This window comes from Cucumis melo, chromosome 10 (genome assembly GCF_025177605.1).
Source record: "Cucumis melo cultivar AY chromosome 10, USDA_Cmelo_AY_1.0, whole genome shotgun sequence".
NCBI classification, from domain to species: Eukaryota; Viridiplantae; Streptophyta; class Magnoliopsida; order Cucurbitales; family Cucurbitaceae; genus Cucumis; species Cucumis melo.
In genome coordinates this window covers 12,257,316-12,282,663 of record NC_066866.1, presented here as the reverse complement: position 1 = coordinate 12,282,663, position 25,348 = coordinate 12,257,316, and the positions used below count along the sequence as shown (strand labels likewise).

General features: G+C 38.9%; 1 long non-coding RNA gene across 4 annotated transcripts; it reads right to left on the bottom strand.

Moving 5' to 3' along the window:
• Positions 1-15,125: 15,125 nt before the first annotated feature.
• On the bottom strand, positions 15,126-18,313 carry LOC127151249 (uncharacterized). 4 transcript variants are annotated; one of them, XR_007824054.1, is made up of 4 exons: positions 18,089-18,313; positions 17,712-17,982; positions 17,416-17,465; positions 15,126-16,611 (listed from the first exon to the last, which is right to left on the bottom strand). It is a non-coding gene; the product is annotated as an uncharacterized LOC127151249 (long non-coding RNA). The 4 variants fall into 4 exon arrangements; XR_007824053.1 differs by having other exon boundaries at positions 15,126-17,465; positions 17,712-17,822; positions 17,898-17,982; XR_007824052.1 differs by having other exon boundaries at positions 15,126-17,465.
• Between the last annotated feature and the right edge of the window lie 7,035 nt (positions 18,314-25,348).

The following is a 25,348-nucleotide window of genomic DNA, read 5'->3' as shown; positions in this document are numbered from 1 at the left end:
ATCTTTAACATGTTGTAAACTATATGTAGTAAACTACATATTCCTTAATAATTTGTATTTAAAATATATTTTTATAAAATAAATACTACTAAAACAGTAGAATACACATTTTTGCAATGTTTCTATAATATGCAGTGAGAATATATATTACATACCTTCCATTTGTCATAAATGTTCATAGTTAAAACTATATACTATAATATACCCCAAAAATATAATACTTTTGTTCTGTGATTTAGTATATATACATCCCTTCTTATTTACAACATCAATTTTTAGTGACATATAGTTCTAATATTTTTCGACAGGTAGATCAAGATTGAAGTCTATTTCGATGGTTTTTTCAATGAATCAAAAAATTACGTTAATTTTAGTGTGTCCAAAATAATAGTAAATGAACATATGTGCTATAAAGAATTAACATATGTGCTATAAAGAATTGTACAATATCCTTAGATTCAAGTTAGCCAGTTTTATTGATATGAAAAATATTGATATATACTTTTGCTTAGGTTCTATAGAATGTCTTAAGAAGAATTTGGCTATAACGAATGATAACGATGTTAAATGAGTTTACCATATAACAACATTGGATGTTGAGCAACATATTGTTCTTATTGTTCGTTCTGCTGGCCTTTTATCAATTTCTATGGGTTCATCATTTTCAAATTCATTTCAAACTGAAATCCATTCAGATGGGGGTTGTTTTTATTGAAAACATACATATGTCTAAGATATATTCCAACTTTGCACTAAAAATCCACGACATGTTTTCAATCAGATCTTTATTGAAACAGTCTGTGCAAGTCATTGCTATTAGAGACAGTTTTCAATACATTATAGTAAAATCAAACAAGAAAGTGTTGACTTTGTAGTGCATAATTGACGATTACAAATGGTCATTGCATGCTTCTTGTTGTTTTCATGGAGATAAAACATTATCGGTTCTTACTAGGTTCAATTCTGAACATACATGTTTAGTAGATGTTCCACTAACAAATCATAAACAGGCTACCTTTTCAGGTTATCAAGGACTTGATAAAGAACAAAATAAGTTTAGCTGGTTCTGAATTGTCCACTCCCAAATATATAGTTCATTAAATTCATGTTGAACATGGTTTAAGCATATCTTACCAAAAAACATGGCGTGCACATGAGGCTGCGTTGGATGAGATTAGAGGATTTCCAGAGGACTCCTACAAGATGATACCCAAATTTGCTTACATGTTGGAACTCAACATCTCGGGTATATTGATAATATACATCATTATATATATAATTTATTTTTAAAATAATTTGTACCATTAATGTACATATTAATTTATTTTTAAAAAATTTTGTACCATTAATGTACATATTTTTCATGTTAATAGGTTCTCTTGTTGAATACAAAGTTGATGCCGATGACATTATTTGCTTCTATTTCTGGTTGGCAACATTGTCGTCCAGTCATTTCTATCGATGGAACAAATCTCAATAATAAGTACAGGGGTACTCTTTTATCTGCTTCAACACCTGATGCCAATGATAAGATACTTCTACTAGCATTTTGTGTGGTCGATTCTGAGAATGATTCCTCTTAGACGTGGTTTTGCAACCAATTGAAGAGAATTATAGGTGGGGGGAATGACGTTGTAATAGTATTTGACAGGCATAAAAGTATATGCAAAGTCATAGAGGTAGTATTTCTTAACGTTCTACATTGCATGTGCCTTGTTCATTTACTTAGGAACCAAAAGTTGAAGTATAAAAGAATAGTCGATACCGTATTTTATGCATGTAAGAAGGCTTATAATATTGTAGACTTTGAACACGAGATGCATTTGTTGGATTCTTCTACCCCTAATATACTTGAGGAGCTTTAATCCATTGGTCTTTTTAGATGGTCTCATGCGTACTCACCACATAGCAGATATAATGTCATGACCACTAATATATCTGAAAGTTTGAATTCTACCATAATGAAGGTTAGGGAGTTACCAATATATTCTATGCTTGAGGTTTTGCGAATGATGTTGCAAAGATGGTTTTTGATCGAAGAAATAAAATTGATTATCAAGTTACAGATTTTACAAAAACAATTGAAGATATATTAAAAGAACAGATTGAACGCAATCAACCAATGAAGGTATGTTCCATTTAAATTTACTTACATATTATGCATATACATCAACATATTAAATATATACCTTATATAATTGTGGTATATCTTTCCGATGTAGGTCAACCCGATTAACAATATGAAATACCAGGTCATCGGTGACACCTCTCAATATGTAGGTTAATCCTTCGAAGGTTTGTAGTTGCAGGATGTGGAATATTTTGGAAAAACCTTGTGTGCATGCATATGCTGTTTTCACCATGAAGCATTCGTCAATTAAGTCATATGTGTCACCTTCTTATTTGAACAACACTTTTAGTTCAAAATATAGAGGATTAATAAATCCCTTAAGCAATCATCGACAATGGCAAATACCTGACGATGTTATGTTGATTGTCATCCTCCCACCGAATGTAAAACATGCAATTGACCGACCCAAGAAGATTAAAATTCCTTCAAAAATGAAGTTCAAGATACGCGTTAAATGTGGTCGTTGTGAACGTGTTGGGCATAACCGAAAGAGATGCAAGCTTTTCTTATTGAACTAGTTTTTTTGTTGGTTTATGTTGTTTTATACTCCTATTTTGAATATTTAGATTTTAATGTTGTTAAACTTCAATATTTAATTTAACTATGTCAATTCCATAATTTTTCTCAAATTTTCAGAATTTTCCATAGCTACCTATGTTGTTTTCATAGTTTTCTATTTACTAAACAATGTAGTATTTACCAAGATAATTATTTGTCATTGAATTATTATATACATAACATGATTGCACATATACTATACATAAACAAATGTAAACATTTTCCCTCTATTCAACTAGATTATCTTCTTTCTATTCACCATGGATATTCAAAACTTTCATCAAAATCCCTACCTCGCAAATATATTCAACTTTCGTCCAACATTATTACCTCCTACTATAATATACATAAGCAAAATTTAACATATATACAATTTTACTGTATATAAAAAGTTATATACATAGTATTATTTCATATATACAATACATAAACCATTTAACGTATTCTCTTCATTCAACCAGCTTTTCATCAAATTCCTTTGAGATTCAAAACCTTGATAAATGTGCCTACATCGCAAACATGTTAAACTTTCTCCCAACATTTATTTTGTCCTACTTATCACATACATTACATGTTTTTCACCATGCCACACATCCATGTTCCTATAAATAGATTCATCATTCCATTTATAAAATCATATAAAAATCATACACTTGTAATTGTTTAATGTTGTAAATCAGGAAAAAATTTACCAAAACATTAACTAGCCTACTGATAAGCAAATATATCTCTTCCTCGAGTCTGCTATTCCAAACAACACTTAAGATTGTATATTTCACATATTATGTCATACATATACACAAACATTAATAATATATGTACAATCATTGTAGCACTTTTCTAAACTACATTTTTCTGAATCGGTGTTTTTTTCCATTTTTTTCTTCTACATAAAGCACATTAAACATAATTTAAATATTTTCACACTACAAATAAATTCAAAAGTAATAACTATATTTACAACATACTTACCTTCATTTTGATTGCTCCCTTTTCAATTTTATCTACTACTTTCAGTAGTGTTGGGCTATATACAACGTCATCAGTGCAATCATTTTGGCCAGCCTGATCATCATTATAATGAGTATATAATATATAGAGCAACATAGAATTATATGAAATAATAAAGTACTATCACATCTATTTATATTGATAATATACTTGTTGTTCTTCATTTTCATTATCATTTTGTCTATCCTGATCATCATTGGAGTGAGTATGTAATACATACATCAAACAAAATTTTATGAAATCATAAAATACAACCACATGTATTTATATATGTGTAATATACTTGCAGTCCTTCTTTTTCATCTTTATCCCCCGATCCAGTTTTTTCACCATTATTTCTGAGACAGTTCCCTCCATCATTCCCATCATTGTTGTCCCTCTCTGTGTTTTCATTTTCTTCCACTGTTGAACTATTTTTCTCTTTCAACCGTTCTTTTAGCCCTTCAACCTCCACAAGCAGATTGTAACGACTCGACTTTCCAGACTAAGCTGAGATCATTACTTACTGCTAGACTCACAGTAAAACGCACAAACTCATAAAAAGACTTGTCTATGATTCATTAAAATCCTTCAATACATAAGAAAAGCAGTTTCGGACCCTAATTTAAATAACTTTCCTAAAGTTCCAACACATAATCCATGAAGTCATCAAAATAAGACAGGAAAACAATCGTTCTAACCATGACTCCATTTAATAAGTAAAAAGAAACAGAAACAATAAATACGTTCAGCGGAAGCATTAAAAACTAGACATGTCCATATGGCCTTCACATTCCTTCTTGCCTCTTGTCGGTCTGCCCCTCGCATTACCTTTTGCCTGAAAAAGTTAAAGAGTAAAGGGTGAGTATAAAAATATACCCAGTAAGGGACCCATTACTAAGCCCGTTAGGGTAATAAAGGTTAGCTTCCTATTAAAGGGTACCCTACATAACAGTCTAGTGGTTTCGTAGAACGCACACATCAATCAGTCTAGTGATCCCGAAGGATACACGTATCAGTCGATGTGATCCGAAGAATGCACATATCAATCTAGTGATCTCGAAGGATGCACGTATCAGTCGAGTGATTCCGAAGGATGCACGTATCAGTCGAGTGATTTCGAAGGATGCACATATCAGTCGAGGAATCCCGGAGGAATCGTGTCTGTAAGGTACACTACCTCGTAGATAAAGCTAACCGTTACCCCTCAGTTCATTCTTAATCGTCTATAACAGTCACAACACAACATCGTTCAAGCTAACAATTCAGTTCATAAGCTTAGTCAATCAGACAGTTTAGGTTTAGTCAACAGTCTCATCAGTCGCTATATATAAATCCAATCCACGCAATACCGTCACCTTATCTAAATCCAGTCAACGAATCAATCATCTAGGTAATTACACCTGACAATCATTTCGTCTCAGTCCAAACGCTAGCACAATTACAAATAAACTATATTATGCATAACGTCCCTATTATGCTTGACGTTCCCATTCAATCTACAATACAGTCCATCAGTGAATACATAGTCTACACATGAGGTTCCCGAACCTTAGTCCATCAACTACATAACTCAATAATGAGAAGCCAACAACATTCTTCAACTATACATAACATCAAGATTTTCATAATCCATCGACATTACTATTTCGGTTAACAACACGACCCATCAATATAACTATATCACACGGAACATCCAAGCGTCCTTACTCCATCAGAAGCTACAACTAACAATCATGTCACCAAGTGCATACTAGTGATGTTTCTAAGCATACGTGCATCAATCAATTAAGTGCAGTCGCTATTGTACAACCCTCATTTGAGTTCCTACTTGTTCCCTTAATAGCTTAACTCGAAGAAGATAAGTAAACTATGCATCACGCCTATGTTCAGTCTGCAACACAGTTCATCAGTATATACAACTACACACTATAGTCCAAAACCCATACTTCATCAACAGCACAGCTCGACCGTATGCACAGACTACACATAACCGCTCAAACATCACTACTCCATTAACAGTACAACCCACCAGTATGTATAAACTGCATATAACAGCCAAGTCATTTATACTCTGCCAATAGTATAACCCATCAATATAGATGATGATATATATACGGTCCAAACATCTAAACTCAATCGACAGCACAACCCATCATTATAACTAGACTACACAAAGCAGTCAAGATGTTTATACTTAATCGAAAGCATAACTTGGCAATACTTTTTGGTTTATACAAACAGTCGAACAGTACAGTCATTATATTATAATTCTCATATCAGTCAATACGAGCCAATCTAAAATTGAGTCCAGTAGTAGGAGTCCCTTACCTGAAATGCAGCTAAAATCCTTGTTCAATTCAACGTCTAAACGAATCCACCTAAACACAAACATAAGGGTTCAAATGGTTACACCACCAAAATCCACATTTCAAAACGTTCCAAAGCAACATCTACCGACTTACCCAAGTAGAGGAGAGTTGGCTCCAAATACACTTGCCGTAAAGCCCCGAAACTCGAGCGTCACCTCTCTAACACCTTTCAGGGATCACAAGTTAAGCCGACAATTAAGTTCAACATTTTAATCCGATATTTAAACTCGCATTGGCTATAGAAAACGTTAGAAACTCCTTACATTGCCCTGACCAAAACTCACCGGGACTCAGCACAGATGGAAACGGCTTACGTGGCTCGATGAACAAGGAGGTCGGCTTGAAAAATCGACTAGGCTTGGGAGGCAGCACGGCTTGACTTGACTCGACTCAGTTCTCGGCTCGACTTGACTCAGCTCAGTTCTCGGCTCGCGGCTCGTGGCTCAGCTCGACTCAGTTCTCAGTCGCAGCTCGGCTCGGCTCGGCTCGGCTCGGCTCAACTTCGCGTAGGCAATCGCAAAAACGGAAGTCGACGATCGTTGAGAATCGTCAACGACTGCTGGACGAAACGATGTGGCGAAAGACGGTGGCTCGCACACGGTTGCGATGAAAACGCCGCCAGAGACGATGACGACTCTGGATCTGCAGCTCAAAGAAGAAGAAAAAGAAAGGTTGGAGTGTGGCAGTGGTCGAGACCCGGCGTCGTGCGGAGGAAAGGCAAGGGGAGTTCGGGTCTGGCTTGCGAGGACTCGACAACCACGTTCGGCCAAATCTGTCGATCGCAGGCGAACGGGAGATGTGCGGCTGCTGGTTGACGTTGAACGAAAAGGAAGAGGGGAGAGGGTCGGTGTGGTTGCAGTGAACTCTATACGTCGGCGTTGAATGGGAAGGGAGAGGAGAGGTTGGGGACGACGGTGGCTGCTCAGAAGATGACAGAAGGAGATTGAAGAGGTAGGGCGGCTGGTGTCTGTCGGGTGAAAGAAGAAAGAGGAATCGGAGGGGGGTGCGCGGAAGGAAGAAGAAAATTTAGGTTTTGAAAAAATTGAATATATTAAATAATAATAATAATAAATTATATTATATTATATTATATTATATTATATTATATTATATTATATTATATTATATTATATTATATTATATTATATTATATTATATTATATTATATTATTAAAAAAATTATGCCCCTCCTTTTTCTCTTTCTTTTCTATTCTAAACCTAATTAAGTTTATCACCCAAAAATTTTTAAATCCCCAAAAGTTAATATAAAAATGTTAAAATTTACCTCGAAATTTGAGGCGTTACACAGATTGTCCATCTTCTAGTTCAATGCTTCATTGCTGGCCATAATTAATTCTTGAAATTTTAAGAAGTATTCAGAAACTTCCAAATTCGTATGCTCAACTTGTCATAAGCATTCTCCTTTTTTAAATCTTTTTTCAGTTTCCTTTGTAGTTTGCCTTTCATGAACGTGCTTTGATCCACGAAATCTTCTTAAAGAAACATGGCCTTGAATTCAAACTGTTGCAGGAATGACATAGGAAAAACAATACATAATAAATATTGGTACATTTATAATATTCATAATAATTATAAAATATACAATAATTAGAACATATATGCTCATTGTCGAAGACCCTGACAAGGTCCTTCCATTATGGGTGGTTGTTAACAAACCAGTTATGTAACGCCCCAACAAATTGGGGTTTTCATTTATTCATCTCGAAAGAAATTTTGTAAATTCGAAGTTGTTTATGAAATTGGATTATTTTGACCTTATAATTAATTAAGGTTAAAGAGTTACTTTGGTTGGATACTTGATTAATGAGGTTTAAGGATAAAATAAAAATAATTATTTGTGAAGGTAAAAAATTTAATTAATGTCTTTGAAAAGGTCAATTGTTGGGTTTAATGAAGAGAGAGAGTGGATGGTTGTCATTGGATTAAAGTAGGAAAAAAAAAAGAGAGAGAAAGAAAGTAATAATTATTATTTATTATTGTTTCTTTAAAAAGGGGGACTGGGAGGCGTGTAATTCATCACCTCCCCAAGAAAACCCTAGTCCCAAATTTTTCCCACCCTAGCCGCCGCCGCCGATCGACCGTCGCAAGCCACTGAACCGACGCCCATCCTCCCAGCCGCGTCGGAGATCAGACCAACCCAAGCTGCCAAACGCCAAGCGACGGCTACGCACGCCGCGCCCATGTCTGCCAGCCGAAGTTGCGTCGCGCCGCTTCGATCCGACGCAGAGCAGCCGAAGCTGCGTCGCGCCGCTTCGATCCGACGCAGAGCAACCGAAGCCCGTGTCTGCTAGCCGAAGCCGCATCGCGCCGCTTCGATTCGACGCAGAGCAGCCGAAGCCCGCGTCTGCCAGTCGAAGCCGTGTCTGCCAGCCAGCCGCGTCCGCCTCGCCGATGTCCACACTTCGAGCCGTACGCGCGCAGCTCCTGCGCCCGAAGCTGAACCCACGTTTCGGTCGACACCCGAACCCGAAAACGACCCACGCCGCTCGCCCAAACCCAAAACCGCTCCACGCCCGCGCACGCCCATTCCGAGTCGTAAGCCGAGCCCACGTGCGCCCATCCCACGCCACGAGCCGCGCTTGTCTGCACCACGAGCCGCGCCTGTCTGCGCCGCGAGCCGAGCCGGTCCCTGCTCCTCCAGCCGAGCCGTCAAGCCTATTTGGCTATTTCCATCCAATTTTTGGTAAATTAATTAATTATTTTGGCTTACTCAGCAAGACTTAAATTTTGTTTGGACACTAAATAATTTAATTTGGAATTAAATTAAATTTCTTAAGGGGCGTCTTGGACCAAGTAACTGTTGCAGCGTAGGATTTCTTCGGTAGGGGCTCAAGCATTGCAACCTCTTTCTAGGGTAAGTCATTTAACCTGAGTTTTGAGCCGTTAGTCGTTGGTGACTTAATTATGAATTTTGGCGTATTAAACAGTTAGGACCTCGTTGCTTGGAAAGCACACTTGTCTTGCGGTTAGGACTCGTCGAGTAAATCTCCAGGTAAGAGATTTCTACTACTAGCTCTATGTTTAGAACTACGAGATCACATACACCTTCAGTTGTGCATGTTAAGGACTAGATTGTATGATACGTGTAATTAATGAGAGCATGATGCGATTGATGACATGGTTACATTATGGCATGATATTGTGATGACGTGAATTGTTATGACTGTACGCCGGTTATTGAGGTGAAAAGTGAGATGATGATTAGTTTGTTATGATTACATGATAATGCTACGTGCATGTATGTTATGGTTAGGGTACTTGTTAGCTTAGCCTATTAGAGTCGTACCTGCATGGGTGTCCTTCGGGATCACCACCTATTTAAGACTGTGAGGTCCGACGGGACGCCAGTCTAGCATGGATATAGATATGACTCGAGTGACTCGACGGGGTCCTCGCTTCCCCATTGTCCTAGGTGTCCCATGGGACATCGAAGACAAGATTTTCGTTCCTACGGGAGCGCATGATGCACGTGTTCGGGAACGTGCCAGAGATTGGGTACCATTTACAGTACTCTAATAGGAAGCTAACAGGCACCTAGTGGGACTAGTAGTGGGTCCCTTACTGAGTATTTTATACTCACTCTTTTCATGTCATGTTTTTCAGGTAGTGGCCGAGGCAAGAGCAAAGGCAAGCTGGCGAGCGACCAGAAGTGACCGTGGCGAGCCATAGGAATTCCTGCTTCCGTCTACACTTATTTTTTACGATTAGTGCCTGAGTTTTATTTTCTTCACCATTTACTATTTCTTTTCTTTAAAAGTAGATAGGGCCCGAGTAGGACTTTAGTATTTGATTTTATTTCGCATATTACTTTGATTTGATTTTCATAAACAATTTCCCAAATTTTATTTGTTTTTACTAAATTTTATGACTTAAACCACGTGTTTTACATTCAGTAATGACTGCGACTCAGTATAAGGAGTTGGGTTGTTACAGTTGGTATCAGAGCACAGTGTTTTAGGTTCTGTAAACTGACCTACGATGTAAGTCATTGTTTTATTTTGGTTTCACTTCACCCTATGGCTATACGGTCCTTCGGCACTCGCCAGGTATGTCTAAAGCCTTGCTAATGTTAAGATTATAATTTTGCCTGAATAGACTAGACCTAGAGATAGGAGTGTTAAGTCCTTGTGGTGAAAAGTTTTGTTGGTGAATTTTAGGGAGAATGCCGCCACGTAGAGGTGCACGCCGAGGAGGTGGTAGGGGAGGCAGAGGAGCCGGTCGTGGCCAGCCGGAGGAGCAACCTGTTGTACCGGCGGTCGACCCTAACGCACCCGTCACCCAGGCGGATCTCGCTACGATGGAGCAGCGTTATCAGGACATGCTGCAAGCCGCTCTGGCGCCTTTCCTCGCTGCCAAGCAGAACCAGGCCGCCTCTGTCCAGGCCCAGACCGTCATTCCTCCAGCCCCTGTGGAAGCTCAACCCGTGCTAGTTCAACTGTCGGCTGAGGCTAAACACTTAAGAGACTTTAGGAAGTATAATCCTAAGACCTTTGACGGATCCATGGACAACCCCACAAAGGCCCAAATGTGGTTGACGTCGATAGAGACTATCTTTCGGTACATGAAGTGCCCAGAAGACCAGAAGGTGCAGTGTGCAGTTTTCTTCTTGGAGGATTGGGGCACCGCCTGGTGGGAAACTGCTGAGAGGATGCTGGGGGGCGACGTCAGCAAGATAACTTGGGAGCAGTTCAAGGAGAACTTCTATGCTAAGTTCTTCTCTGCCAACGTGAAGCACGCCAAGCTTCAAGAATTCCTAAACTTGGAGCAAGGCGACATGACTGTGGAGCAGTACGACGCCGAGTTCGACATGCTGTCCCGTTTCGCTCCTGATGTGGTGAGGGATGAGGCTGCCAGGACTGAGAAATTCGTTAGAGGTCTCAGACTAAACCTTCAGGGCATCGTTCGAGCTCTCTGGCCAGCCACTCATGCTGATGCATTACGCATAGCACTGGATTTGAGCTTGCATGAGAGAGTTGATTCGTCTAAGGCTGCCAGCAGAGGGTCAGCCTTGGGACAGAAGAGAAAGGTGGAGACGCAGCCTGACGTAATACCGCAGCGAACTCTAAGGTCAGGAGGTGTCTTTCAGAGACATCGATGGGAGCTTGCAGCAGCCGGGAGGACTCTGAGAGAGCTACCCGCTTGTACTACCTGTGGGAGAGTCCATGGAGGTCGTTGCTTGGCTGGGAGTGGGGTCTGCTTCAGGTGCAGACAGCCAAGGCACACTGCTGATGCGTGTCCTCGGAAACCCTTTGAGACGACACCGCACCTGCCTTCTGCTTCCCAGCAGGGGAGAGTTTTTGCCACTACCCGGCAGGAGGCCGAGCGAGCTGGTACAGTGGTGACAGGTACGCTCCCAATCTTGGGGTATTATGCTTTCGTACTATTTGACTCTGGGTCATCCCACTCGTTTATATTCTCTGTATTCATTCAGTATGTGGGTTTAGAAGTAGAACCCTTGGGTAGTGTTTTGGCTGTTTCTACTTCATCTGGGGAGGTCCTGTTGTCTAAAAAAATAATAAAGGCATGTCGAGTAGAGATAGCGAAGCATGAGTTAGACGTGACCCTGCTAGTGTTAGACATGCAGGATTTTGATGTGATTTTAGGCATGGATTGGCTGTCAGCTAACCATGTAAGCATAGACTATTTTGGTAAGGAAGTCGTCTTTAATCCTCCCTCGGGACCTAATTTCAAATTTAGGGGGGCATGCATGGTATGTTTACGCAAGGTCATCTCGGTCTTGAAGGCTAGTAAACTACTCAGCCAGGGTACTTGGGGCATATTGGCAAGCGTAGTAGATATTAGAGAGCCAGAAGTTTCCCTATCTTTCGAACCAGTGGTAAGGGAGTACCCTGATGTTTTTCCCGACGAGCTCCCAGGACTTCCGCCTCCTAGAGAGGTAGACTTCACCATCGAGTTAGAACCGGGCACTGCTCCTACCTCGAGGGCCCCTTACAGAATGGCTCCAGCCGAGCTAAAAGAGCTGAAGGTCCAGTTGCAGGAGTTGCTGGACAAGGGTTTCATCCGGCCCAGTGTGTCACCTTGGGGAGCCCCAGTGTTGTTCGTGAAGAAGAAGGATGGGTCGATGCGCCTTTGTATTGACTACCGAGAGCTAAACAAGGTGACAGTTAAAAACCGCTACCCCTTGCCCAGGATTGATGACTTGTTCGATCAGTTGCAAGGAGCCACTGTCTTTTCCAAGATCGACCTGCGATCAGGCTATCACCAGTTGAGGATTAGGGACAGTGACATTCCCAAGACGGCCTTTTGTTCGAGGTACGGACATTACGAGTTCATTGAGATGTCTTTTGGCTTGACTAACGCCCCTGCAGTGTTCATGGATTTGATGAACAGGGTGTTTAAGGACTTCCTAGACTCGTTCGTCATAGTCTTCATTGATGACATCTTGATTTACTATAAAATTGAGGCTGAGCACGAGGAGCACTTGCACCAGGTTTTGGAGACTCTTCGAGCCAACAAGTTGTATGCCAAGTTCTCCAAGTGTGAATTCTGGTTAAAGAAGGTGACGTTCCTTGGCCACGTGGTTTTCAGTGAGGGAGTTTTTGTGGATCCAGCAAAGATCGAAGCGGTGACCAACTGGCCTCGACCGCCCACAGTTAGTGAGATTCGAAGTTTTCTGGGCTTGGCAGGTTACTATAGGAGGTTCGTGGAAGACTTCTCACGTATAGCCAGCCCGTTGACCCAGTTGACCAGGAAGGGAACCCCTTTGTCTGGAGCCCAGCATGCGAGAGTAGCTTCCAGGAGCTTAAGCAGAAGCTAGTGACTGCACCAGTCCTGACAGTGCCCGATAGGTCGGGAAGCTTTGTGATCTATAGTGATGCCTCCAAGAAGGGACTGGGTTGTGTTCTGATGCAGCAAGGTAAGGTAGTTGCTTATGCCTCCCGTTAGTTGAAGAGTCATGAGCAGAACTACCCTACCCACGACTTAGAGTTGGCAGCTGTAGTCTTTGCACTGAAGATATGGAGGCACTACCTGTACGGTGAGAAGATACAGATTTACACTGACCACAAGAGCCTAAAGTACTTCTTCACCCAGAAGGAGTTGAACATGAGGCAGAGGAGGTGGCTCGAGTTGGTGAAAGACTATGACTGCGAGATTCTGTACCACCCAGGTAAAGCAAATGTAATGGCTGACGCGCTGAGTAGGAAGGTTGCACATTCAGCAGCGCTGATCACCAAGCAAACCCCCTTACTCAGAGATTTTGAGAGAGCCGAGATTGCAGTCTCAGTAGGAGAGGTTACCTCACAGTTGGCTCAGTTGTCAGTTCAGCCAACCTTGAGGCAGAAGATCATCGTTGCTCAGCTGAATGATCCTTACTTGGTCGAGAAGCGTCGTATGGTAGAGACAGGGTAAGGTGAGGACTTCTCCATATCCTCTGACGATGGCCTTATGTTTGAGGGACGCCTGTGTGTGCCGGAAGACAGCGCAGTCAAGACAGAGCTTTTGACCGAGGCTCACAGTTCCCCGTTTACCATGCACCCTGGAAGTACGAAGATGTACCAGGACTTAAGGAGTGTCTATTGGTGGAGGAACATGAAAAGGGAAGTAGCAGACTTTGTTAGTAGGTGCTTGGTGTGTCAGCAGGTGAAGGCACCTAGACAGCGTCCAGTCGGGTTGTTGCAACCCTTGAGTGTACCAGGGTAGAAGTGGGAGAGTGTGTCAATGGATTTTATTACAGAACTGCCCAAGACCCTAAAGGGCTATACAGTGATCTGGGTTGTTGTCGACAGACTCACGAAGTCGGCCCACTTTGTGCCAGGGAAGTCCACTTACACTGCCAGTAAGTGGGGACAGTTATATATGACAGAGATTGTGAGACTGCATGGAGTGCCCGTATCCATCATTTCAGACAGAGATGCCCGTTTCACATCGAAATTCTGGAAAGGACTTCAACTTGCGTTAGGTATAAGGTTAGACTTCAGCACGGCCTTCCACCCTCAGACTGATGGTCAGACAGAGAGATTGAACCAGATTTTGGAAGACATGCTGCGAGCCTGCGTGCTAGAGTTTTCAGGGAGTTGGGACTCCCATCTGCATCTGATGGAGTTCGCCTATAATAACAGTTACCAGGCTACTATCTGTATGGCACCGTTTGAGGCTCTGCATGGTAAGTGTTGTAGATCTCCCGTCTGCTGGGGCGAGGTTGGTGAACAGAGGATGCTAGGCCCCGAGTTAGTGCAGACCACCAATGCAGCCATACAGAAGATCTGAGCTCGTATGCTGACAGCACAGAGCAGACAGAAGAGTTATGCTGATGTACGATGTAAGGATCTCGAGTTTGAGGTGGGAAACATGGTCTTTCTGAAGGTAGCACCTATGAAGAGTGTTCTAAGGTTCGTGAAGAAGGGGAAGCTGAGTCCACGCTTCGTAGGGCCGTTTGAGATACTGGAGCGGATTGGCCCCGTGGCCTATCGCTTGGCATTGCCCCCATCTTTTTCTGCAGTGCATGACGTATTCCATGTCTCCATGCTGAGGAGGAATGTCGCAGACCCGACGCATGTAGTGGACTTCGAGCCACTACAAGTCAGCGAGAACTTGAGCTGTGAGGAGCAGCCTGTCGAGATCTTGGCAAGGGAGGTCAAGAAGCTTCGTAGTCGAGAAATTTCACTGGTCAAAGTCCTTTGGCAGAACCATAGAGTGGAAGAGGCCACATGGGAGAGAGAAGAGGACATGAGGGCTCAATACCCCGAGCTGTTCGAGGATTAGAACTTTCGAGGACGAAAGTTTCCTAAGGAGGGAAGGTTGTAACGCCCCAACAGATTGAGGTTTTCATTTATTCATCTCGAGAGAAATTTTGTAAATTCGAAGTTGTTTATGAAATTGGATTATTTTGACCTTATAATTAATTAAGGTTAAAGAGTTACTTTGGTTGGATACTTGATTAATGAGGTTTAAGGATAAAATAAAAATAATTATTTGTAAAGGTAACAAATTTAATTAATGTCTTTGAAAGGGTCAATTGTTGGGTTTAATGAAGAGAGAGAGTGGATGGTTGCATTGGATTAAAGTAGGGAAAAAAAAAGAGAGAGAAAGAAAGTAATAATTATTATTTATTATTGTTTCTTTAAAAAGGGGGCATTGGAAGGCGTGTAATTCATCACCTCCCCAAGAAAACCCTAGTCCCAAATTTTTCCCACCCTAGCCGCTGCAGCCGATCGACCGCCGCAGGCCACCGAGCCGACGCCCATCCTCCCAGCCGCGTCGAAGATCAGACCAACCCAAGCCGTCGCACGCCAAGCGACAGTTACGCACGCTGCGCCCGTGTCTGCCAGCCGAAGCTGCGTCGCGCCGCTTCGATCCGAGGCAGAGCAGCCGAAGCCGCGTCGCGCCGCTTCGATCTGATGCAGAGCAACCGAAGCCCGTGTCTGCTAGCCGAAGCCGCGTCGCGCCGCTTCGATTCGACGCAGAGCAGCCGAAGCCCGCGTCTGCCAGTCGAAGCCGCGTCTGCAGCCAGCCGCGTCCGCCTCGCCGACGTCCGCACTTCGAGCCGTACGCGCACAGCTCCTGCACCCGAAGCCGAACCCACGTTTCGGTCGACGTCCGAACCCAAAATCGACCCGCGCCGCTCGTCCGAACCCGAAACCGCTCCACGCCCGCGCACATCCGCTCCGAGTCGTAAGCTGAGCCCGGGCACGCCCATCCCACGCCACGAGCCGCACCTGTCTGTACCACGAGCCGCGCTTGTCTACGCCACGAGACGAGCCGATCCCAACCTTCAAGCCGAGCCGGTCCCTGCTCCTCCAGTCGAGCCGCCAAGCTTTTTTGGCTCTTTCCATCCAATTTTTGGTAAATTAATTAATTATTTTGGCTTACTCAGCAAGACTTAAATTTTGTTTGGACACTAAATAATTTAATTTGGAATTAAATTAAATTCCTTAAGGGGCGTCTTGGACCAAGTAACTGCTGCAGCGTGGGATTTCTTCGGTAGGGGCTCAAGCATTGCAACCTCTTTCTAGGGTACGTCATTTCAACTGAGTTTTGAGCCGTTGGTCGTTGGTGACTTAATTATGAATTTTGGCGTATTAAACAGTTAGGACCTCGTTGCTTGGAAAGCACACTTGTTGTCACACCCCCTCCAGGACTACCTGCTACCTTAGACCCAAAGATGGCGTGAAGCCGACGAACAACGCTTTTCTGTACCTGTATCTGTCGACTCTGCTTAAAACTTTCATGTGATGAACTTGCCAATCTAGTATATAAACTATTGTACATGCCACAAAACACAGCGGATCCTAGGCTAGTCAAACACAGCTAGTCAAACACATACATGAAGTGTACCTCAAAATTTACCGATTTCACGAGTAAACCTAAAGACACCTTAATCAAAATATAACCAACAAAATTTACACAACGACAGCTCCTAAAGCTTATACAAACTGTGGAGTATCTATAACATCCAAGGGTGTTTATACATCACAACACAACAGACTCTATGCCCAACTCAAAACACGTACTGGCAATCGATAATGAAGCTTCCGCAGACTAAGGCAGTCTATCAGGCACCGGGAACTCAATCTCTACCTGGAAAATGGGTAAAACATTTTGGAAAGGGTGAGCTATGAAGCTCAGTGAGTGACTCAGTTTAAAACTATGAATTTAAAGATAAGAGCACGTGAAAACTTTATACATATAAATCTGTTTATACAAGTCGTAAATGTAAATGTGTAGTAGTAAGAATAGCTTCCTTAAATACTCAGCATGTTCATCATTTAAATCTAGCAAGGCATATCAAGTATATCGAAGCATTTTAACTAACATGACGAATCTACGTTGTGTAGGGTACACCTAGTACAACAACGTTTACAAGCACTACGATGTAGTGGGGCCCGTCCAGCACTCCCATCGTCTTTGTCGTAGTGGGGCCCGCCCAGCACTCACGACAGTCTCGTTGTTACGGAGTATACTCAACGTCAACAACGGAATCTAACCAGTGTGCACACGGTAGTCTCTAGCCTCAGGCTCAAGATCTCAGTCATGTAGTTAATGAAAATTTCATAAATCATCTTAAAATATAAAAACATGCCTGCTTATAAATTTTACACAAAGCTCGAACTTTACTCAGCTCTTTCGTGGAAAATTGTAGTTCTTAAAACAAAACTTCATACTAATTCATGCTTTGCTTAAAATATTGTGGTTTAAATACTTTCCAAACATTTAATATCTACGAGCTAGCATAAATTTCTTTAAAAAATCTAGTCTCCAAATGTATACTTGAAAATAGTCATGAAATTCAAATACCTTTCATGGCTTCGTAAACAAACATTTATCGCATTCAATCATAATAACAATTATGGAAAATATTTCAAAGTTGGTTTTGTCACTCACAGTCTTGGGCTAGATCCTTGGTCTATAAGCTCGGTTTAATTCTTCTCGGCCTGCCAACAACCCAACCGAGTATTAAAACTCTAAACATTCTAGTTTCCTAAAGATATACATAACATGTCGCACCAAAGATGACGCTCACGAAAACAAAGCTTAAGAAATAAAATCCTATTTCAACAATTCTCTAAAATTTCCAGATTTCTAACATAAACTTCAAAGGACTATAACTTTCTCAATAATTAACCCAAATGAGTGTTCTTTATATCAAAATCTTCATTTTGAGATCCTCTAAAACTTACCTGAAGACATATAAATCTGATTCCCTGTGCATAAACACATATAACCCTTAAAACAGAACCACTTCCAAAATCGCGCGCACACGACCTCTTTAACTTGTCCCTACAATTTAACTGATTTGTAGTCGTTTTTAGTTTACAATTTCTTCATGAACGTTGTAATAAATTGAATAAGCTTTCCAACCATACCAAATAGAGATTCTAACTCCACTGATACACTCTGAAATACAAGAAAAACCAGAGACCTCCTGATTTCGAGTGAAAACCAACTGCCCTGTTTTCTTCATCAAAAAGCACCAAATGAATATCCAAATTTGCTCCAACGTTCTTCATAAAGTTTGTTTGAAAATGAGTTAAATTTCAGTAAATGTAAATCTCACCTCTTAATTCCTTTTGAAGAGTTCAAACCGAATTAAAAACCAGTGATGTGCAGAATGAACTAAAATTCAGCCATGGATACACTTTGCTTGAGTTCTCCTCCTCTTCTTCAACCTCAAAATTCTAGTAAAATTTCTCTTCTTCTTCCAAACTCTCTCTTAGAAGTTCTCTACAAATTGAAGAAGGAAAAAGAAAAAAAAATGGAAGTTGGATGTCTTCAAAAATCTTGGCGGTGAAGGGAAGAGAAGAAGAAGAAGAAAAGAAAAAATGAAATTTTCTTCTCCTTTTCTTCTTTTTATCCTTTCTTTTCTTTACTTTATTTAATAAAACTATTTAATATATATATATATATATATATATATATATATATTTACACTTAATTTCCATTCTCTTTTTCTTTTTTTTTTCTTTCCACATTTAAAGAAATTAAACCAAGAAAATATCGGGTTTACACTTGTCTTGCGGTTAGGACTCGTCGAGTAAATCTCCAGGTAAGAGATTTCTACTACTAGCTCTATGTTTAGAACTACGAGATCACATACACCTTCAGTTGTGCATGTTAAGGACTAGATTGTATGATACGTGTAATTAATGAGAGCATGATGCGATTGATGACATGGTTACATTATGGCATGATATTGTGATGACGTGAATTGTTATGACTGTACGCCGGTTATTGAGGTGAAAAGTGAGATGATGATTAGTTTGTTATGATTACATGATAATGCTACGTGCATGTATGTTATGGTTAGGGTACTTGTTAGCTTAGCCTATTAGAGTCGTACCTGCATGGGTGTCCTTCGGGATCACCACCTATTTAGGACTGTGAGGTCCGACGGGACGCCAGTCTAGCATGGATATAGATATGACTCGAGTGACTCGACGGGGTCCTCGCATTCCGATTGTCCTAGGTGTCCCCTGGGACACCGAAGACCAGATTTTCGTTCCTACGGGAGCGCATGATGCACGTGTTCGGAAACGTGCCAGAGATTGGGTACCATTTACAGGACTCTAATAGGAAGCTAACAGGCACCTAGTGGGACTAGTAGTGGGTCATTTACTGAGTATTTTATATTCTCTCTTCATGTCATGTTTTTCAGGTAGAGGCCGAGGCAAGGGCAAAGGCAAGCTGGCGAGCGACCAGAAGTGACCGTGGCGAGCCATAGGGATTCCTGCTTCCGTCTACACTTGTTTTTGACGATTAGTGCCTGAGTTTTATTTTCTTCACCATTTACTATTTCTTTTCTTTAAAAGTAGATAGGGCCCGAGTAGGACTTTAGTATTTGATTTTATTTCGCATATTACTTTGATTTGATTTTCATAAACAATTTCCCAAATTTTATTTGTTTTTATTAAATTTTATGACTTAAACCACGTGTTTTACATTCAGTAATGACTGCGACTCAGTATAAGGAGTTGGGTTGTTACAAGTTAAGCATGTATATATTCCTCTCATCTACTCTTTTCGCGCAGAATATGAAAGGTCCAACCAACAATGGTATACACTCATACACCCATACCAGAAGAGAGAAGGCAAATCTAGATATGTCGACCGATAGGGCAGCAGGTTTTTGATCCACTTCTTTATAGAATCTAATAGAACATTATATCCTATTCTGCCCCATTGATAAGCATCAAATTGGTTTTCATCATCGACCAAGATGTGGTCCAAATCTACCATGTGGTTAACTGTTTACCCAATAAGAAATTCTCAAGGAAGTTTATTTTGGCCATCTTAACTTTGTCCTCATCATTCAATTTTTTTTATTCATTAAACAAAAATGAGACATTTGACCTTGGAATAGGGTCTTCATTCTTGAAGTATGTTGTCAAAATTTTTCTCTTTACTGTAGAAATATCCACTTGAGGCAATGGACTGTAATTTAATCCCGTTATTGCTTCGAATTCCCTAATACCAAATTTGGCTAAAGTTCCTTCGAAGTTGAACCACAATTCATCCTTCTTAGTCGATGTACATTGACATCTTATAATTTGGTACAATAGTTGACTTTGAAATTTTGAAATTTCAAGTCTAGGAAACTACCAAAGGTTGATTTTCTAAATGATTCTAATTATTCACTATTGAGTTTCCTTCTAATATTCCTAAGGATGTTTCTTTTCAGTTTTTTCCCTTCTTATTAGGTTCCTTCTTCTCTTCTATTCTTTTCACATCTCCAACTCCCTTTCTCTTCTTTGATACCTACATTTCATATAATCAATTAAACTTTATATTAATGTATCATTTGTTAAAAAAAAAAATACAACTCAATTCAATAACACACGTATATTTTTAGATTCAATTGTATTCTATTTTCCCTCGATATATCTTTGAACAATTTCTATTTTGAAATCGTAGATTGTCTTGTACAATACAGAATACCATAAACCTATAAGTTTAGAAACAAAATTAATAGTATATTAAACCATTTTTAAACCATCCTAAACATAAGTATACCTCATCAGATTCTGACAGAACGTTAGGGGGTACGTCAGATATTCTATCTCCTTCATTCTTCTTCAAAAAAATATAATATAACCATCATCGCATATCTAATAATACATATACTACATTAAATTTATAATATACTCACAGATGCATCTTCCCCTTGGTCATGCATAAGTATTTTGGGCTCCAATGTTTTAAAGACTACATCTGGTTTTACATCTTGTTTTTCCATGTACACCACAATCTATGTTCTTGTTGGTCCTCTTAATTTGTATTCATCATCTCCTAGATATACTACTTGTAGTGGTTCGTAGTGAAAGGATGAAAACCCTTTACAGCGGAAAATATACAGAAACTCAATTTTAATTAGAACCTTAAAAATACCAATACATTGGCAAAAAATATTGATTAAACATGCTTTAAAAAAAATTACAGAGAATAAAACTTACGCTCGTTGACGACTCTGAATCTGCCAATCACCAAATTTTTTGGGCACCACCACTTGAAAACCTTCCTATTCTCTGATTGAGATGGTTTGTGGGAACCAAAATTGGAATAAGGGAATGGAGAGATTTTTTTTTTTTTAGAGAGAATGGATAGACTTCTTCGCAGAACTCTCTCCCGTTTTTGAGAAAAAAATTTTGTTACGCAAAAAATTCCCTCTTCTTCAGTCGGAAGAAGAGGGAAGTTAGAGAGAATAATTGGGAACGTGGGAAAACCACCCACGTTCCTTATTAATTTAATAAATTAATATTAAATTAATATTAATTAATTAATTAATTATATTAATTATATTAATTAAATAAATAATTAAATAATTAAATCATATTTAATTAATATTTCATTTAAATCATATTTAAATGAATATCTCTCACATAACCTATAGTTTTAATTTAATTAATTTAATTAAATCAAATTTAATTAAATCAAATTAAACAAAACTATTAATTAATTCTCCAATTAATTAATTTCTAAATTAAATATCTTATATTTAATTTAATCCATAATTTGAATCATATTCAAATATAAATTTCTCTCATAACTTATAGTTTTAATATGTATCATATACACATTAAATTTTAACTTATAGTTTTAATATGAATCTAATTCACATTAAACTGATATTTGAACTTATTCAAATATTTTATTCTCTCATAATTTAATTTTGAATCATATCCAAAATTAAATTTATATAATAAAGTCTAATTAAAATATAAACTTTATATTATAATGTATCAATATACATTATATTAATTCCCAAAGTAAATTTGAACATTTCAAATTACAACCAATATAAATAAATCTCATTACTCTTTATGAGCTAGGAAGGGGACCTAATGGACCTACAGATCAGAAGCTACAACGATATGAGATTAATTGGCTAAACTCATTAACCACATTAATCAATATTCGTTAACTGTGTGTACACTCCACTAAAGACTCACAGCTGAACTCTTCTCACTGTAGATATATTTCTGTGTCCACGGATATAGACCAATACCAGTAAGTTAGTCCTTCACAAGTGTTCGTAACTCCAGCTGGGTCAAATTACCGTTTTACCCCTGGGTTACCTCTGGTCCTTAAATACCAGTGCTCCTCTAATGAACAACCTGTTTATGGTCCAACCACTAAACAGAAACCTCTCTCGTGCCATTGAGAGGGTAGGGCCCTTTGTTCAAGTCTCGGAGACACCATTTAAGGGAACACTTATCTACTTACCCTAAAGGTGGGAAGGAGTGAATTCCATCTTGTGTGATTATGTTCCCAGCTCTCCACTCGGTATTGTCCCCAAAATGATAAGAATATTGAGTCGGCAATCTGGCCACTCTCACTCGTATAAATCAAAGGACAATCCCTCGCAAACAGGAGTTCATAATACACTCAGGATTAAGACTAAGTTACCTAGGTCATCCTAATGAAATAGCAATCCAACTAGTTAACGGAGTTACATCTAGTGATTACTATTTCGTGGTCCAGTCTTATGCAAACTCATTGCATAGGATACCCTCACTCGCATGTCACATACATGAACGCATTTGATCAATGTGTCTGTATCAAATACAAAGTGAGCCGTATCCATAGTGTTAACAGGATAAGGTACCCAACCTTAACCCTATACTATAGACTCTTTAAGCTGATCTTGAACATTAATCCCTGTATGTCTCTACATACTGTTCAAGACTCATCAAACAGCTTAGGATGTTAGTTTATTGGATTTGGGTTATTAAGACAAAACTAATAAAATAATCAATAACACTTATTGAAATTAAATAATAAAATACTTTATTAATGACGGTCAATTGATTATATTTACTATCTACGAGTTTTAGGACATAAAACCCAACACGTAGTTAATTGGTTCTTCTTCATATTTCTCTTCATCCTATGAGAAATATACATATTATATCTTGTTACACCCATTATACCATATACCATATACCTTTATAAATTTACAGCATAAACTGTACCACATACCTCTGTATGGTCTATCATGATTTGATCATCCTTGTTTGATTTCATAAGTCTACTCCTTATCCAAGACATCTTTCACTTCTACACACCATTTTTTCTTAACTGCATATAGAGATAATTATACAATACATACTACTATTGACCATATAATGGTGGTTAAAAAAACAACCATCTTAAGTCGAAATAGAGCTGAACTAGAAAAACCAGAGTCATAATCATATCAAAACTTCCTTTTGGTTTTCAAAGTAGCATACCAAGATTTAGAAGTTCTAAAAAAAAGTAGCATGCATTACTTCATTTTTCTTCTAAAATCACAATAGAACACTCAATGTGTTATCATATTATATTGAGAAAAGACAACCAAAATCTTGTACAACACAACTGAATAAACCCTAAATTTTTCGTCAATCTCATTTTCTATATAAATATCTCTCTGTATTTTGACATCAATTTGTATAAACATATCAAATATATGAAATATACCTTATTATATTTGATATACATGCTGAAAAATAATATTAACCGGATGTAAAATGTCGTCGAAACGTTGTGTTGTTCATTCAGCCGATGTAGAGCTAATGTTATGCTCGAGATGACGAAGACAAACCCTAATGTTTTGCTTAATGACCAAGATGGAAGCGTGGAGTGTTTTTTAAATACAAAGATGAATATTATACTGGAATTTGCAAATACCATAAACGATACCATGACCGCCCGTACTTCATGCCTAATGCCTCTGCACATTCCTTTTTTATTTTATTTTTAAATTTTTATTTATTTCATATTGTTAATCGAAATGGGTAATAAGGTAAACTAGACCATACATTTGTGAAATTTCATAGCCCATTTAGGACTTTTCTGAAATTTCTTAGTGAAAAAGGCCCATTATGTAAAATGTTATACCAATTTAGACTATTCTAATTGAAACCTCTGATACTTAATTAGACCCAAAATAATTAACTTGATCCAACAGGCATGAATGAAAACAAATTTGAGACACATATAATTTTTAATTAGTTCCAAATTCAATTATTTGTACTTTTTTTTCATTAATCTAGTAAACGACGTGACAATTTGTGATTGATTAAAAAATTTCTTATTCAACTTTTCAATTAAAGGAATGAATAATTTTTTTTAGCTAATGTCTCGAATATTATTCATGGATCTATTGGTTATTGTTATTCATGCATATGTAAAAATGGTAAATTAATCCTAAAAAATAACAATAAATAAGTCATGGATATAGCTCACAAAATGTGCAAACTTGAGGGTTAATTCTCTCAATAATAGTTCATGTTTGCAATAGTAAGTCAATTACTTTGTGAAAATAAGCTAGTGGCGTTTGTTGGTAAAATTATGGTTAAAGTATTTAGCATAAAGGGGATGATCCAATGGATGAGAGAAGAATTAAGAACGCCGACTCTTAAGGTCGGGCATACAAGTAAAGAAGGTCATGGATCTAACGACTCAACTCTTTATACAAAGTTGAGGTAATTACTAAAAAGAAACAATAACAAGAGACAATTTCTTGAAAAGAGAAAGACTAAATTTTCATTAAAAACAGAATATTGAAACACTAATACATATATACGGAAGCAAAAGTACTGAATCCACATATGGCATGCCACGAGCCTTTTTTGTCGCTCATCAGCTTTTCTCTACCTTTACCTTTGCCTGAAATATTAAACATCGAAAGAGTGAGTATAAACATATACTCAGTAAGGTTACTAGCCCAGCTAGGTGTCTGCTAACTTTCCATTAGAGTTCCATAAGGAAGTACCTCCCTAAACTAGCGTGTTCCTAAACACACGTAATCTATAATGATCCCATAGGAACACATCTGGTCTTCGGTGAACCCAAAGGAACACCTAATATAAAACTGATCTTCGGTGAACTCGAAAGAATACCTAGAACAAACTGGTCTTCAGTGAACCCGAAGGAACACTTAAGACAATCAAGTTGTAAAAGACTCCGTAAGACCACTCATATACATAACATCTCATGAGACTGGTGATCTCGTCGGACCACACAGTCATAAAAAGGTGGTGATCCCGAGGGACACCCATATGAGTATGACTCTAATAGACAAAGTTAACAGAACGTTCATCCATAGCATGTAACATATCATAAACATCGTAAACATGACATTGATATAAATCTTAATGTCCTTAATCATGTGATTAATATACCATGCATCATCATCAACGTAAACAAATCATCAACATAATATCAGTCATCATCATCAGTCATCAACATCAACATATTATGCATCTTAGCTACATCAATGTATAATAGAAAATTACATGCAAGCTCTTAACTTCAATTCGAAGGTCTCTCTTACCTA